Raw genomic sequence first — 15,302 nt, 5'->3', positions numbered from 1 at the left:
ATTTTGGTGAGCAGGGGAAAATATATGTAAAATGGGTGCAAAACAAGCCATTATCTGTTTTGTGCTGGTTTTAACTGCAGATAAAGCTAGTGACCCAATGCTAGCATTCTTCAGGTTTTCACCCTCCTGTTTGTTGTAGTAAAAGTAACTACTGTCCTTCCCCCCAGCACACACAGAGTCTAAAAGAAAACACTAAAATGTTAGATGGACAATTAATGTGTGTGATTTCTTCCTTGAATTTCCTAGATATTTTCATATCTGGAGATAATTGATTAGAGCTAGCCAAGCTTTTGTAAGAAACTACAGTTGGACCCTCTGCAAGAATCAGGTTTACTTCAGGTAAATGTTTGGTGCATTTTAAAAAAAATCTGTGGGGACGGGGATGTAAATCAGAACATTCTCTATGAACCAAATCAATGGGCACAAGTGTCAGTTCACTCTTCAGATAGACACATTTCCAGGCATTAGTATCAAGCCAGGTTAATAAGACATATTTCGATCACTTAAAAGGTTAACGTCAACACAGATTGGTTTTTCTCCGTGAACAGATAATATCTTGGATGTGGATTGAATATTAGCTGCTTTCGTTACTTCTCTGCCCATCCTTGTCTTTCCAAAGTTGTGATTTCAGATATGGTAGGGATAAGCATTTAAGATTAGTTCTGAAGAAGGGATGAGTCAGTACACTTTTTAGGGAAGTAGGGATCTTGTCAATTACAGGGAACATTGAGGAAGCTGGTATTTTGAGAGAAAGCTGTATCCATACCCAAACGTAGGCCTAACAGCTTCAAATAATGTTATCTTAGAAGCTGCTCCTGAAAACCTCTGTGTTCCACTGATACCAGAATTATCTTTAGGATGCAAAGAAATGAACAATGTGAATGTGTTTTGCAAACAGCAAAATGTTATTGAAATGAAAAGTATTATTTTTCCATGCTCTCTCTGGTGCTTGATGCAGTCCCTTAATCTCTTTTGAGCCCCAGTTTCTTCTGTTATGTAAGGATAATAATTAATGACCACAAGCTTGTCTTTTTTTTTTTTTTTTTTTTTTGAGACAGAGTCTTGCTATGTTGCCCAGGCTGGAGTGCAGTGGTGTGATCTCAGCTCACTACAACCTCTGCCTCCTGGATTCATGCGACTCTACTGCCTCAGCCTCCTGAGCAGCTACGATTACAGGCCTGTGCCACCATGCCCGGCTAACTTTTTGGTATTTTTAGTAGAGACAGGGTTTCCCCATGTTGGCCAGGTTGGTCTGAAACTACTGACCTCAGGTCATCCGCCTGCGTTGGCCTCCCAAAGTGCTGGGATTACAGGCGTGAGCCACCACGCCCAGCCTGAGCTTGTCTTAAGGTTTGGTGAGATGGTGAAGATAAAGCAGCTGCCATTTATTGGGTGCTGAATGAATGAGTTGATTGTCCTTTTGGTAGGAGAAACTACACGAAATACGAGACCACAAGAACACTGTGTGTGTGTTTGTGTGTGTGTGTGTGCTGGAGGAGGAGGAGTGCTGGCAGCTAGGTTCATAAGCTCCAAGGAGGTAGAGGAGGGACCTGATGGAGGACATTTTCTCTGTGGAAGTTGATGCTGAATCCATAGGAATGAGCTTCCTAGTTGGCTACAAAACTGGCAAATAGTGTGTGTGTGTCTTGTAAAATTTATAAGCGTGATCGTGACACACTAATAACGATGTTTTGGTAGGATTCTTATGTTCCGCTTTGCTTTTGAGCCAAATATCCAGTATATCATACGCACTGTTGCTTCTTCCTTTTTTAAATGTCACACTCCATTCTGGCTTATTGACTTCCGGATGTTTATCTGGTAGTTTATTTCTCCTCCAGTATCCTGCACACCAACACTAGACTTATCTTCCTAAAATACTGGTTTTGGCATTTCACTGCCCCACTCAGAAACTATGTAAGGATCTCTAAGGCTGTCATAAAGTTCACCCTCTGTAACTAGACAGTCAATTGAACATTTCAGTTCCTCTTTCCAATCTTGTTTCCCGCTTTGCATGAGACAGTGTGCATTCATATTGTAATAATGATTGTAATCAATTGGAGTTGGTTTCATTTTTTCAGCTAATAAACAGTTTTTTGTCAGATTTTATGGGGTGTATGTTACTGGGAAAGTTGGTAAATGTAATACTAATATATCCTACAAAAAATTTTTCTATTACAAGGAAATCTGGAAATTAGTATGGATGTATGAATGAGTTTCTGACAGTGATTATAGATATTAAGGAAATTACCATAGGTGATGGAAACCATGTTATGTTGGCCAAGACCATACCTGTATGAAGAAGAATCAGAGAGTCAGTTATAAGAAAATACTTGTGTCCAAAGTACAGCAAAATAAAAAAAACTCAAAGTGACAAAACATGTGAGACACATGAAGAGACATAGGCCATAGAAAAAGTTACAATGAAAAATTTAGAGCAACAATATCTGGCAGAATATGTTAGTAAAGTGGTTGAGAGCACAGCTGTTTAAATCCCCTCTGTAATACTCACTGGTCATATGACATTGAGTGAGCCACTATATAATCTTCATGTAGTATTTTTTTTTTTAATTTTTTTGAGACAGAGTCTCACTCTGTCATCCAGGCTGGAATGCAGTGGCACGATCTTGGCTCACTGCAACCTCCGCTTCCCAGGTTCCTGCAATTCTCATACCTCAGCCTCCCGAGTAGCTGGGACTAGGGGCACTCGCTGCCACACCCAGATAATTTTTGTATTTTTAGTAGAGACACGGTTTCACCATGTTGGGCAGGCTGGTCTGTAACTCCTAGCCTCAAGCGATCTGCCCACCTTGGCCTCCCAAAGTGTTGGGATTACAGGCATGAGCCACTGCACCTGGCCTCCATGTTTTCACTTTATATATATACATATATTTTATATATATATACACACATATATATTTTTTATATATATATTTTATATATGTGTGTATATATGTATATATATGTGTATATATGTATATATGTATATGTTATATATGTATATATGTGTATATATGTATATCTATTTTATATATGTATATATAGTATATTTTATATACATGTGTTTTATATATATACACATATATTTTATATATATATAGAGAGAGAGAGAGAGAGAAAGAGAGAGAGAGAGATGGAGTCTTGGCTCACTGCAATCTTCACCTCCTGTGTTCAAGTGAGTCTCCTGTCTCAGGCTCTCGAGTAGCTGAGATTACAGGCATCCACCACCATGCCCAGCTAATTTTTTGTATTTTTAGTAGAGACAAGGTTTCACCATGTTGGCCTGGCTGGTCACGAACTTGTGACCTCAGGTGATCCACCAACCTTGGCCTCCCAATGTTCTGGGATTACAGGCATGAGCCACTGTGCCCAAGCTCATATAATATTTTTATCTATGAAATGTGGTCTACCATAGGTCAGCATTAATTTAATTTAAATACAAAATATAAGGTGCTTAGCACACTAGCTGGTAGCCAAGAAATGTTCAGTGATCATGAGTTATTATCATTCTTGTGGAAATGAAATATGAAGGCTAAAAATCTGCTTCATATTAAAATATTTTCTCAGCTTTATTGAGGTATAATTGATACACAATAATTGCACATATTTAATGTATATATCTTGATGAGTTTAGACATATGCATATAACCTTGATATCAGCATTACAACTAAGGTAATAAACATATGCGTTACCTCCAAAAATTTCCTTGTGTTCTTTTGTATGTGTGCTTTTTTATTAAGTAGTAAGAACATTGAACAAGAAATCTGTCCTCTTAACAGATTTTTAAGTGCACAATATAGTATTGTTAACTATGGGCATATTGTTGTACAGCAGATCTCTAGAACTTATGCATCTTGCATAACAGAAATTTTATACTCATTGAAGAACAATTCTCCATTTCTCCCTCCCCGCAGCCTCTGGCAACCACTATTCTTTGCTTCTGTGAGTCTGGCTATTTTAGATACCTCATATAAGTGGAATCATGCAGTGTCTGTCCTTTTGTGACTGGCTTATTTCACCTGGCATAATGTCTTCTAGGTTCATCCACGTTGTCACAAATGGCAGGAATTTCTTCTTTTTAAGGCTGAATAATATTCCATTGTACGTATATTTTCCATTTTCTTTATCCATTTATCTGTCGGTGGACATTTGGGTCATTTCCATATCTTGGCTTTTGTAAATAATGCTGTAATGAACATGAGGGTTTTGTCTAGACTTTTTTCTTGTCTCTTTACAACTTGTTTCGCAAAGTCCCAGTCAAATTTGACCTCTTCTGTGACTCCTTCCCCTACTTTCCAATACACTGTGATTTTTCCCTTCTCCAAATTCCAACTACGTGTCATTCATCACTTCATTATGACAGCTTGCTCATTAAAGATCTTTAACATTTACTTTGTATGTGGTCTTCTAATTTTTTGGATATGGCTTTCATGTCTAACATTCCTGTGAGGTAGAAGCCAGCCATTCCTCTAACTTGCTTCATTTGGTGTTCGATGTGCGTCATAGTATTAATAGCTAGTATTTGGATAGTACTTACTGTGGACAGGTGATTATTTGACTGTTTTCCATATATTAATTTATTTAATCCTCACAAGAACTTTAGGAAAAGGTGATTCTTCCCTGTTCTATACATAATACAACAAAACTATAAAGAGGCAAAGTAAATTGCCTGAAGTGACACAGTCAGTAAGTGTTAGAAGTAGAATTCAGACTCAGGTATCTGGCTCTGAGTTATTGCTTTTAGGTACTATGTCAACATGAATTAGTTACCCCCTGGCAGATGACATGCACCAATCAATCACTGGCAGAGGCAAAGGAGCATACCACATACACCTGTCTGTAGAGAATTTATCAGATATTTATATAAGGAAGAGAGGAACACAGAGATTGTTAATGAAGCGTACAACAAATCAATAATAACTTAATTAAAAAGCACATATAATATCAGGAGACATAAACCCACATGAATTAATCTCCAAAATAAGAATGCTGCAGAACAGTAGTTCTCAATTACTGGGAGAAAGGGTAGGTATTAAGTGTTCCAAGCAAAGAATCAGATGGAGTATCACGCATTAAGCTTCAGTAGAAGGGATCAAAGGCAGAGAGCATGGTCATGTCAGGGAAAGGCCAACTTTTAAAGCTGCCTGATATGGCTGGGCTGTGTCCTCACCCAAATCTCATCTTGAATCGTTCCCATAATCCCCACGTGTCATGGGAGGGACCCAGTGGGAGGTAATTGAATCATGGGATCAGTTACCTCCATGCTGTTCTTGTGATAGTCAGTGAATTCTCATGAGACCTGATGGTTTTCCAAGGGGCTTTTCCCTTTTTGCTCAGCACTTCTTCCTGCCACCATGCGAATAAGGATGTGTTTGCTTCCCCTTCTGCCATAACTGTAAGTTTCCTGAGGCCTCCCCAGCCCTGCAGAACTGTGAGTGAATTAAACCTCTTTCCTTTTAAACTACCCAGTCTCCGGCAGTTTTTTATAGCAGCGTGAGAATGGACTAATAACACTGCGTTTGTATATTAGAATAATAAAAGGAATAATAAAGGTTGTGTGAATCTTAAAGTCTATTGTGTATAAATCTTAGTCGCTTATTTTTATTGATCACTTCACATGTGGCAGGTGCTATGCTTCATGTTCCTTACCTTAACTGATCTTCATGAACCACCCTATGAGATAAGTACTATGAAAACTGGGCTTATATCCTGCAGAGTTAGTATGTAGCATAGCCGGGACTCAAACTCCAAGACCTTGCTCTTGACCATCAGGCCACCCACCTTGACTGCTATCCTTTAGTGTTTTTGTAGGGCCCATTATCATGATGGTTTGGGCTAACGTTTACATTCAATTTTTAATACTTACTAAAATAAATGATAACTATAAGTGAAATCTATTGATATAATTATCATATAGTGCTACAATATAGAAGTCAAATTTGGATTATTTTTGCCTGCTAATATGATGGTCAAAATTATTTTGAAAACTGCAGACTATGTTAGAAGACATTGTTTTTAATTGGCTTCCATTTATTTCATAATCAGGAACAAGAATCAGAAAAACAACACAGTGATGATGATACAAATATAAAAGAAGACAAATTAGACAGAATTTTACTACATCAACTTAAAAATTATTTTTTCTTACAGTACTTATTCATGTTAAATTCATGTTTAACATAGTTATGATTATAGTGTAAATATCATTTTGTATTGGTCTTTATGTACTTACCATTATGTCATAAATATTGACATGTAGCTACAGAGATAAATATTACATTTTTTAATTGTCTGGGTAATAAATCTTCAAGTCGATGCTTAGGACCTCTGTTTTTCAACCTTTGGTTGTTTCTAATTTTTTACAATGAGTATTTTAATTAGTAAAGATTCAAAACAATTTTTGTATTTTGAATTATTTTCTTGGTATAATTTACCATGAGTATGATTCCTAGTTAATATGCATATTTTTATGACTTTTGATAAGTATTGCTGAATTGTCTAAGTTTATACACTACTAATAATTCATCTATACCAGTTTTACCACAACTTTGCCAGAATTTGTTCATTTAATTAATTTTTCCCCTCATAAGTTAACTGGTATGCACTATTTCACTGGTGTTTTAATTTATATGTCTTTGATCACCAAGGTTAAATATTTTCTTTACATATTTATTTACTAACTATATTTCCATTTTTTTTGTAAATTGTTAATGTTTTTGTTTATTAGCCACAGGGGAATTGATATTCTTATTAATTCGTATGTGTTTTCTATATCATTGAGCATATATTATACATTTTATGTAACATATGAATGGATCTCTTATCATGTTTGATGTAAATTTTTTGATAGACATTAAAATAAAAATTTAAGTTAAAATAACTTCCCTGGAAGGCTTCCTAGTTCACAGTAACTTCTCAGATAGTATACTTCATAAATACTTATTGGAGTCAGGCTGATGTCATTTTTTGCCCCTGCTGCCTTTCTTTCATGGTGGATTCCAAAGGCACCTACCTGGAAACTCTGACACTGAACAAATTTGGCATTGGTCCTTTACAAACAGAGGAGTTTGCGGCAGAAATATATGCCATTGATACAGTAGCTCTTGGCAGCTTGTCAAGTAAAACACCCACTTGCTTTGTGTATTAAAATGATGATTCATTTGTTTCTGTCCCAGATTATTACCTGCTGTTTGTACCTGTGTAGTAAGCCCATGCAGAAGGACTTTTGGAAGAAGAGAATTGACCACAAGCCAACACAGAATGACTTTGGCTTTTCACACATGGACCCTTCATGATTACATCAGAGTCAGTTTTATAGTAGAAGTGGTATTTGGGTTTGCTCAGACCAGAAGTTTTTGGTGTAAATAACTGAAAAGCAAGTCAGGCGCATGTCCTGTGCTAGTCACTTAACTGCTGAGTTTGTTAAAGAGCATTCACTAAAGGCTATGAAGAGACCGTTGTATTAAGTTTAATGGAGGTAAAGAGAGAAATTCAGGCTCATTTAAAAAAATGTTATAGTCTAGTTGGAGAAACAATACATGACATTGACACATGAGCTGACATGAGACTTACTATGAAAAAAATGTGTAAAAGAAGATAGGGTGTGAATTGCTTAACTGCTAAGAGCGTCGGTTTTGGGGATCAGACTGCTTAGTTGAGATACAGTGTCATGATTGTCTAGTTGTATGTCCTGGACAAGTTATTTTACCATGTGTTACCTCAGTTTCCTCATCTGTAAAAGGGTGTTAATAAAGGAGCCTACATAGGAATAAATGAAATAACACACTAAAGTGCTTAAAACAGTTCCTGATACATTAGAAGCACACAATTAATACAAATGATTATTGATTCAGTATTAATATTGGAAGGGTGTCAAATAAGGAGGTTACCAGAATGAAATAGGCTTAATTATAGAAGTATTCTTGTAGAAGTTGTTTTAAATACAGGACTGCCGGGGATGAAAAGTATATACTGATATGTATAAGGTAAAAAACCCTTCCATATTGAAGGAATGATCCATGAAAAGAAATTAACTGGATCCATAATGGTGACAGATAATCAAATTGGCTGAGTTTAAGTGCTACTAGGAATTTAGTGAAAAATGTATCTGATTGGTAGGACATGATACGATCACAATGCTAAGCATGCTGAAACCTTAGTTTTTCCTTTTGGAAGATGGATATGGTAATAACTGCCTAGGAGAACATGAAGCAAAGAAGAGTATCCTCACCTTTTTTTTTTTTTTTGCATGTAAGCTACATGTAGACAAATAATAGTACCATGAAAATTAAAGGTTTTATTCGAACTTTTGGATTTTTTTATTTCCATAATGTAAAAATCTGATATTTGGAGAGATATATATATATAATATATGCATATATATTATATATATATATATATATGCACACACACACATATATACGTATATACATATATACATATATGTAATTTATATGAAAAACAATAGATTGTATTTATCAAGTCTTTTCTATGTTCTAGGCCCTGGGCATTTATTTCGCCTAATCCTTACAACAATCCCATAAGGCAAGTAATATCATTAAATCATACAGCCAGTAAGCAGTCTGGATTCAATCCAGATCTGTCTGATGATGGAACCAAATTGTACCAAATGGTTTAAAATTTCTCTATGGGAAAAAGCTAAATGTATAAAAGGAATTAATTGGATCTTTGAATTTTGGTGCAACTTAAATGAGAAGTTGAAGATCAGTAATGGAAGCCAGTGAGGTTGGAGAGGACTGAATGAGAAAAAGCCATAGGAGATGGAATCATGTAGAATCTCAGAGGTCATAGTAATGGCTTTGGCTTTTACTCCGAGTGAAGTAGGAAGCCATTGGAGGGTCGTGAGCAGAGGAGGATTCATGATTTATCTGACCTGACATTTTATTTACTTACATTTATTTATTTATTTAGAGACAGAGTCTCACTCTGTCACCCAGGCTGGAGTGGAGTGGTGTGATCTTGGCTCACTGCAACCTCCACCTCCCGGTTTAAGTGATTCTCCTGCCTCAGCCTCCTTAGTAGCTAGGATTACAGGCACTGCACCACCACACCCAGCTAATTTTTTTTTTGTATTTCTAGTAGAGACAGGGTTTCACTACATTAGCCAGGCTGGTCTCCAACTCCTGACTTTAGGCGATCCTCCTGCCTTGGCCTCCCAAAGTGCTGGGATTACAGGTGTGAGCCACTGTGCCTGGCCTGACCTAACATTTTAAAAGGACTATTCTGGCTGCATTTGATAGACTGAAGGAGGTCAAAGGAGGAAGCACAGAGAAGGGTTAGGAGGGATTGCAGTGATTCAGCTGAGAGATGATGATAGTTTGGGCTAGAGTGGTAGCAGTGGGAACAGTGAAATATGATTAATTGCATTCTGGATATTTTTTCAAGAATTTGTTGATGGAATATGCGTAGGGTGTGAGGGAAAGAAAGAACCCAAGGTGGCATAGTATTTGTCAAGTGCGCTTATACATCACTAGTATGGATGTCATTTATCTTTAAATGCAGCTATCTGGATAGAAATAAGTCACTTAGAAATAAGCAAAACAAGTCTCTTCAAAGCCAGCAAAACAGAGTGCACATTGCACATTGCACTAATGTTTACATACTCATAAAAGACTTTCTTGGTTCCTTTTTATTCATACCTGAGTTGTAGTTCAAATTAATGTCATCATTTTATCTTTTCTTATAAGATATTAGAAACAGTAAATCAGAAGAGAAAGAGAAGTGTTTCCAGATTTAGAAAAACTTTCAGTCACCAGAAATAATAGCTGATGCCAAGAGTAAAGACAAAAACAACTAAAACAAAATAAAAACAAAAAGCAGAGCCGGAGGATACTTTGTATAGGATCTAATGTTTCTCACCACCCTAGAAGCCTCTGTTAAAATAGGAATGGGTGTTTGTAATGGTCATTGTGCCATTAAAATCAGGGTAGATTATGTTCTGAATTTTTAGGTCGAAGAGGCAGACAGGTAACATTGTACAGGTTTTGTCTTTAAAAGAATGAAATGTGTTGGAGTTCCTTCCCCTCATCAATTTCTAGGGCAAGCACAGTCAATATTCTGCTAGATGTACAGAGGTCTGATCCTGAATTATGATTTCCTTCTCTACCCTAGAGAGCTGGCTTACAAACCAGAAGAAAGTATAGAGGGCCTTTCCACTTCATTGTCTTTTAAAATTGGAACCTAGCTCCAGCCCCATCAATGAATTTAAGTGCTTTTAAATTTCTTTTTTTCTGTTTTCTTTTTTTCTGGAGACTTTCTTAACGCATTCCAAAGGCCTATAGATGACCCCAAAGATCTCAATAAGCCCCAAAGACTCCTAAGACCAAATTCCTTCAAATCTTTAAGTCAATACTGTAGACTAAAAAGCCATACATTTTCTTTTTTTAGTCAGATATTTCAATACCATTTATTAAAAAATCTATCATTTTTCCAATGGCTTTTTTTCATCCAAATATTTATTTATTATTATTTTTTAACTTTTAAGTTCAGGAGTACAAGTGCAGGTTTGTTACATAGGTAAATTTGTGCCATAGGGGTTTGTTGCATAGATTATTTCATCACCCAGCTATAAAGTCTAGTACCCATTAGTTATTTTTCCTGATCCTCTCCCTCCTCTCACCCTCCACCCTCCAAAAGGCCCCAGTGAGTGTCATTCCTCCCTATGTATCCATGTGTTCTCATCATTTAACTCCCACTTATAAGTGAGAACATGCAGTATTTGGCTTACTGTTCCTGTGTTAATTTGCTAAGAATAATGGCCTCCAGCTCCATCCATGTGCCTGCAAAGGACATAATCTTTTTCTTTCTTATGGCTACATATTATTCCATGGTGTATATGTACCACGTTTTCTTTATCCTGTCTATCTTTTTTTTTTTTTTTGGTCTCACTCTGTCTCCCAGGCTGGAGTGCAGTGGTGCAGTCTTGGCTCACTGCAACTTCCACCTCCTGGGTTCAAGCAATTCTCATGCCTTAGCCTCCCAAATATCTGGGACTACAGGTGTGCACCATCGCATACGGCTAATTTTTGTATTTTTAGTAGAGACAGGGTTTCACCTTGTTGGCCAGGCTGCTCTCGAACTCCTAACCTTAAGTGATCCACCTGCCTCGGCCTCCCAAAGTGCTGGGATTATAGATTGAGCCACCAGGCCAGGCCTTTATCCAGTCCACCATCGATGGGCATTTAGGTTGATTCCATGTCTTTCCTATTGTGAATAGTGCTTCAATGAACATATGTGTGCATATGTCTTTTAATAGAATGATTTATTTTCCTTTGGGTTTATACCTAGTAGTGGGATTGCTGGGTTGAATGGTATTTCTGTCTCTAGGTCTTTGAGGAATCACCACACGGTCTTACACAATGGTTGAACTAATTTATACCCCCACCAACAGTAAATAAGTGTTCCATTTTCTCCAAAACCTTGCCAGCATCTCTTATTTTTTTGACTTTTTAGTAATAGCCATTCTCACTGGTGTGAGATGGTATCTCACTGTGGCTTTGATTTACATTTCTCTAATGATCAGTGACTTTGGGCTTTTTTTCACGTTTGTTGGCTGCATAAATGTCTTCTTTTGAAAAGTATCTGTTCATGTCCTTTGCACTCTTTTGTATGGGTTTTTTTTCTTGTAAATTTGTTTAAGTTCCTTATAGATGCTGAATATTAGGCCTTTGTTGGCTGCATAGTTTGCAAACATTTTCTCCCATTCTGTAGGTTGTCTGTTCACTCTGTTGATAATTTCTTTTGCTGTGTAGAAGCTCTTTAGTTTAATTAGATCTCATTTGTCAAGTTTTGCTTTTGTTGCAATTGCTTCTGGTGTCTTTGTTGTGAAATCTTTACCTGTGCCTATGTCCTGAATAGTATTGCCTAGGTTGTCTTCCAGAGTTTTTACAGTTTTGGGTTTTACGTTTAAGTCTTTGATCCATCTTGAGTTAATTTTTGTATATGGTTTGAGTAAGGTGTCCAGCTTCAATCTTCTGCATATAGCTAGCCAGTTATCCCAACACCATTTATTGAATATGGAATCCTTTCCTCTTTGCTGGTTTTTGTCAGATTTGTCGAAGATCAGGTAGTTGTAGGGGTGCAATCTTATTTCTGGGTTCTCTATTCTATTCCATTGGTCTATGTGTCTGTTTTTGCACCAGTACCATGCTGTTTTGGTTACTGTAGCCCTATAGTATAGTTTGAAGTCGGGTGATGCCTCCAGGTTTGTTCTTTTTGTTTAGAATTGCCTTAGCTATTTGGGCTTTTTTTTGGTTCCATATGAATTTTAAAAGAGTTTTCTCTAGTTCTGAGAAGAATGTCAATGGTAGTTTGATAGGAGTAGCATTGATTCTATAAATTGCTTTGGGCAGCAAGGCTATTTTAATGATATTGATTCTTCCTATCCATGAGCATGAAATGTTTCTCCATTTGTTTGTGTCAACTGTGATTTCTTTGAGCAGTGTTTAGGAGTTCTCCTTGTAGAGATCTTTTACCTCCCTAGTTAGCTGTATCCCTAGGTATTTTATTCTTTCTAAGCCACACATTTTCCAATTCAAGAAACCTCTAATTTCAAATCTTCTGTCTCTAAACCTCTCTAGCTGCCCATTTCTGGTTCCATCTCTCCTACCAGAGACCATACCCCATTCCCCACTGTCTTTTTTTTTTCCTTTGAGACAGAGCCTTGCTCTCCTGCCCAGGCTGCAGAGCAGTGGTGTGATCTTGGCTCACTACAACATGTGCCTCCTAAGTTAAAGCGATTCTCCCACCTTGGCCTCCTGAGTAGCTGGGATTACAGGTGCACATCACCATGCCCAGCTAATTTTTTGTATTTTTAGTAAAATCAGGGTTTTGGCATCTAGGCCAGGCTCGTCTTGAATGCCTGACCACAAGAAGTAATCCACCTGCTTTGACCTCCCAAATTGCTGGGATCACAGGCGTGAGCCACCACACTCAACCCCCAACTCCCTACTCCCTCCCACTCTTAATCGCTAATCAGGCTGTCTGCTTTGCTCTGGGTTCTGCATGTGGACTTTGTCCTTTCTCCAAATCCTCTCCTGCTTTCTAATGCTTCTTTCTAAGTAAGGTGAGATGAATGGAGTAGGAAGTAGGGCAACTATAACCTTCATCATCTAGAAAATTCACTTATGTGGAATAGCTCATTTTCTGACAAGCTAAATGAGTAGAGTATTATTGGTTATAGATAATATATGAAGACATGTTTCACCTGATTACTTCTTTCAGATTTAGTTTTATCAGCAAAAATAAATTTCACCTATTTTTAGACAAACATGGATTATAGTCGTGACTAGGGAATCTGTATTGTGATTCTCAGATGCTTCATTTCACAGAGTGTTTGAAATGTTTCGTTAAATATCATCTTGTTTTTCTTAAAGAATTTCCTGACCATGAGAGTCCTGGGAATGAAGAGCTTAGAGGATTTTACTGGATTTTAGATGAGTAAGGTAATGTTTGGTTGATGTTGTAGAAATGTAAGACTCTAAAATCAGCTGAAGGCCGCACACGGTGGCTCACGCCTGTAATCCCAGCACTTTGGGAGGCCGAGGCGGGTGGATCACTTGAGGTCAGGAGTTCAAGATTGGCCTGGTCAATATGGTTAAACCCTGTCTCTACTAAAAATACAAAAATTAGCCGGTTGTGGTAGTGGGTGCCTGTAATCCCAGCTACTCAGGAGGTTGAGACAGGAGGTTCACTTGAACCCAGGAGGCAGAGTTTGCAGTGAGCAGAGATCGCGCCACTGCACTCCAGCCTGGGTGATACACACACACACACACACACACACACAGACACACACACATACAAATAAATGAATAAATAAATAAATAAGTGAGTAAATTGATCTGCCAGTGTAACAGCTTCTTTTCTCAAAAGACAACCAGGAGATTTCTCATTAAGGTAAGGTGAAGACCTTGTTGTTTTCCTTCTGTTGTCTCAGCATTTCTGGCTGGAAGACAGAAGTGCAAAGAGGTACAAAACTCTTCAGGTACAAGCAAAATAACAGAGGAAGCACAGATGATGAAGCACATGCATCTGCTCTTTAAACCAGCAGGATGTATTTATCTCTGACTCATTGTGCTGTGCTTCCCAGGATATAATAAAATGTAGCATAGAATAAGGGGGCAAAGGGAATAGAAGGGGCTATCTATTAGGTTCTACTTTTACTGTATGCCTGACACTTTACCTATGTTATATTTATTTCTCAAAAGAACCCCAGAAAGAAGATGTTATTATGATCCCCATTGTTTAGGCAGTGAAACAAGCTCTTAGGATCAAAGAGCTTTTACAACTTGCTCCAGGCCACAGATGAGCTGCAGAATCAAATTTCCAGTCCAGTCTGGGTTCAAAGCTTATGGCTCTCCCACTACTCCAGTATGTAGGGCTGAAATAGCAATGCACAGCATTATCCGGGAGACTGCCAGCTTCCCCCCAGCCTCCCCTGAAGGCTTGCAGGAACAGCTGTGTGGCAGAACGCTCACAGCTATACTATAGGTCTGCTCTTCCCAAAGCATGACCTGAGCAACATTGCTAGCCTCTTGAGACGCTCCTTGATAAAAAGGTTCTGTGATCAAATACAAACACTGCATTCTATGTCTCCAAGCCCATTACTGGTTCTGAAAAACCTCATAGTAAAGAAACTTTAAAACTTTCCTCCAAACTTTGTTTTCTTCTAACACTTTTAAGCTGTGGAAATGGTGTTCTGTGGAGCATACCTTAGGAAATGCTATTTAGGATGAGTCTGTTACAACTTGGGATGTGAGCTCCCTGAGGGCAGCGGTGTCATTTACTTTCAGTATCTACAGTGCCTGTCACAGAATAGGGTTCAATGTTTGTTAAATAAATAACTTTGTGAGTAAACAAACTAATTACATTGCTCACTCCACCTACTCCAGACAGATCTACCTGAGGTGAAGGAACAGCCCATACCTGTGCTTACTCAAGGCCTAAGGTGGAAGATCCTTCATCCTTCAAAACATATTGTGTTTAAGATTATGCAAACCATCTCTACTTATCTTGTGAGGCATATGGGAAACTCAATTGATCCTCAAATTGTGCTCGGAAGAGGGAATAGAAATGAGAAAGCCATTTGTTAAATGTCTACTAAATGGTAGGCAATGGGAAGGCAACTTTTCTGTGGTATTTTATTTAACCTTCATCACAGCCTTAAAAGTAAGTCTAGTTGTCCCATCTTTAGAGGTGATAACACATGCTCAGAGAAGCCAAGGAACTAGCCAAGATACATATCCAACCAGCATGTCAGAATTTGAATCCAGGTCAGTCTGACTTC

This window comes from Pongo pygmaeus, chromosome 3, assembly GCF_028885625.2.
Source record: "Pongo pygmaeus isolate AG05252 chromosome 3, NHGRI_mPonPyg2-v2.0_pri, whole genome shotgun sequence".
Taxonomy (NCBI): Eukaryota; Metazoa; Chordata; class Mammalia; order Primates; family Hominidae; genus Pongo; species Pongo pygmaeus.
Note: the sequence above shows the minus strand (reverse complement) of the source record.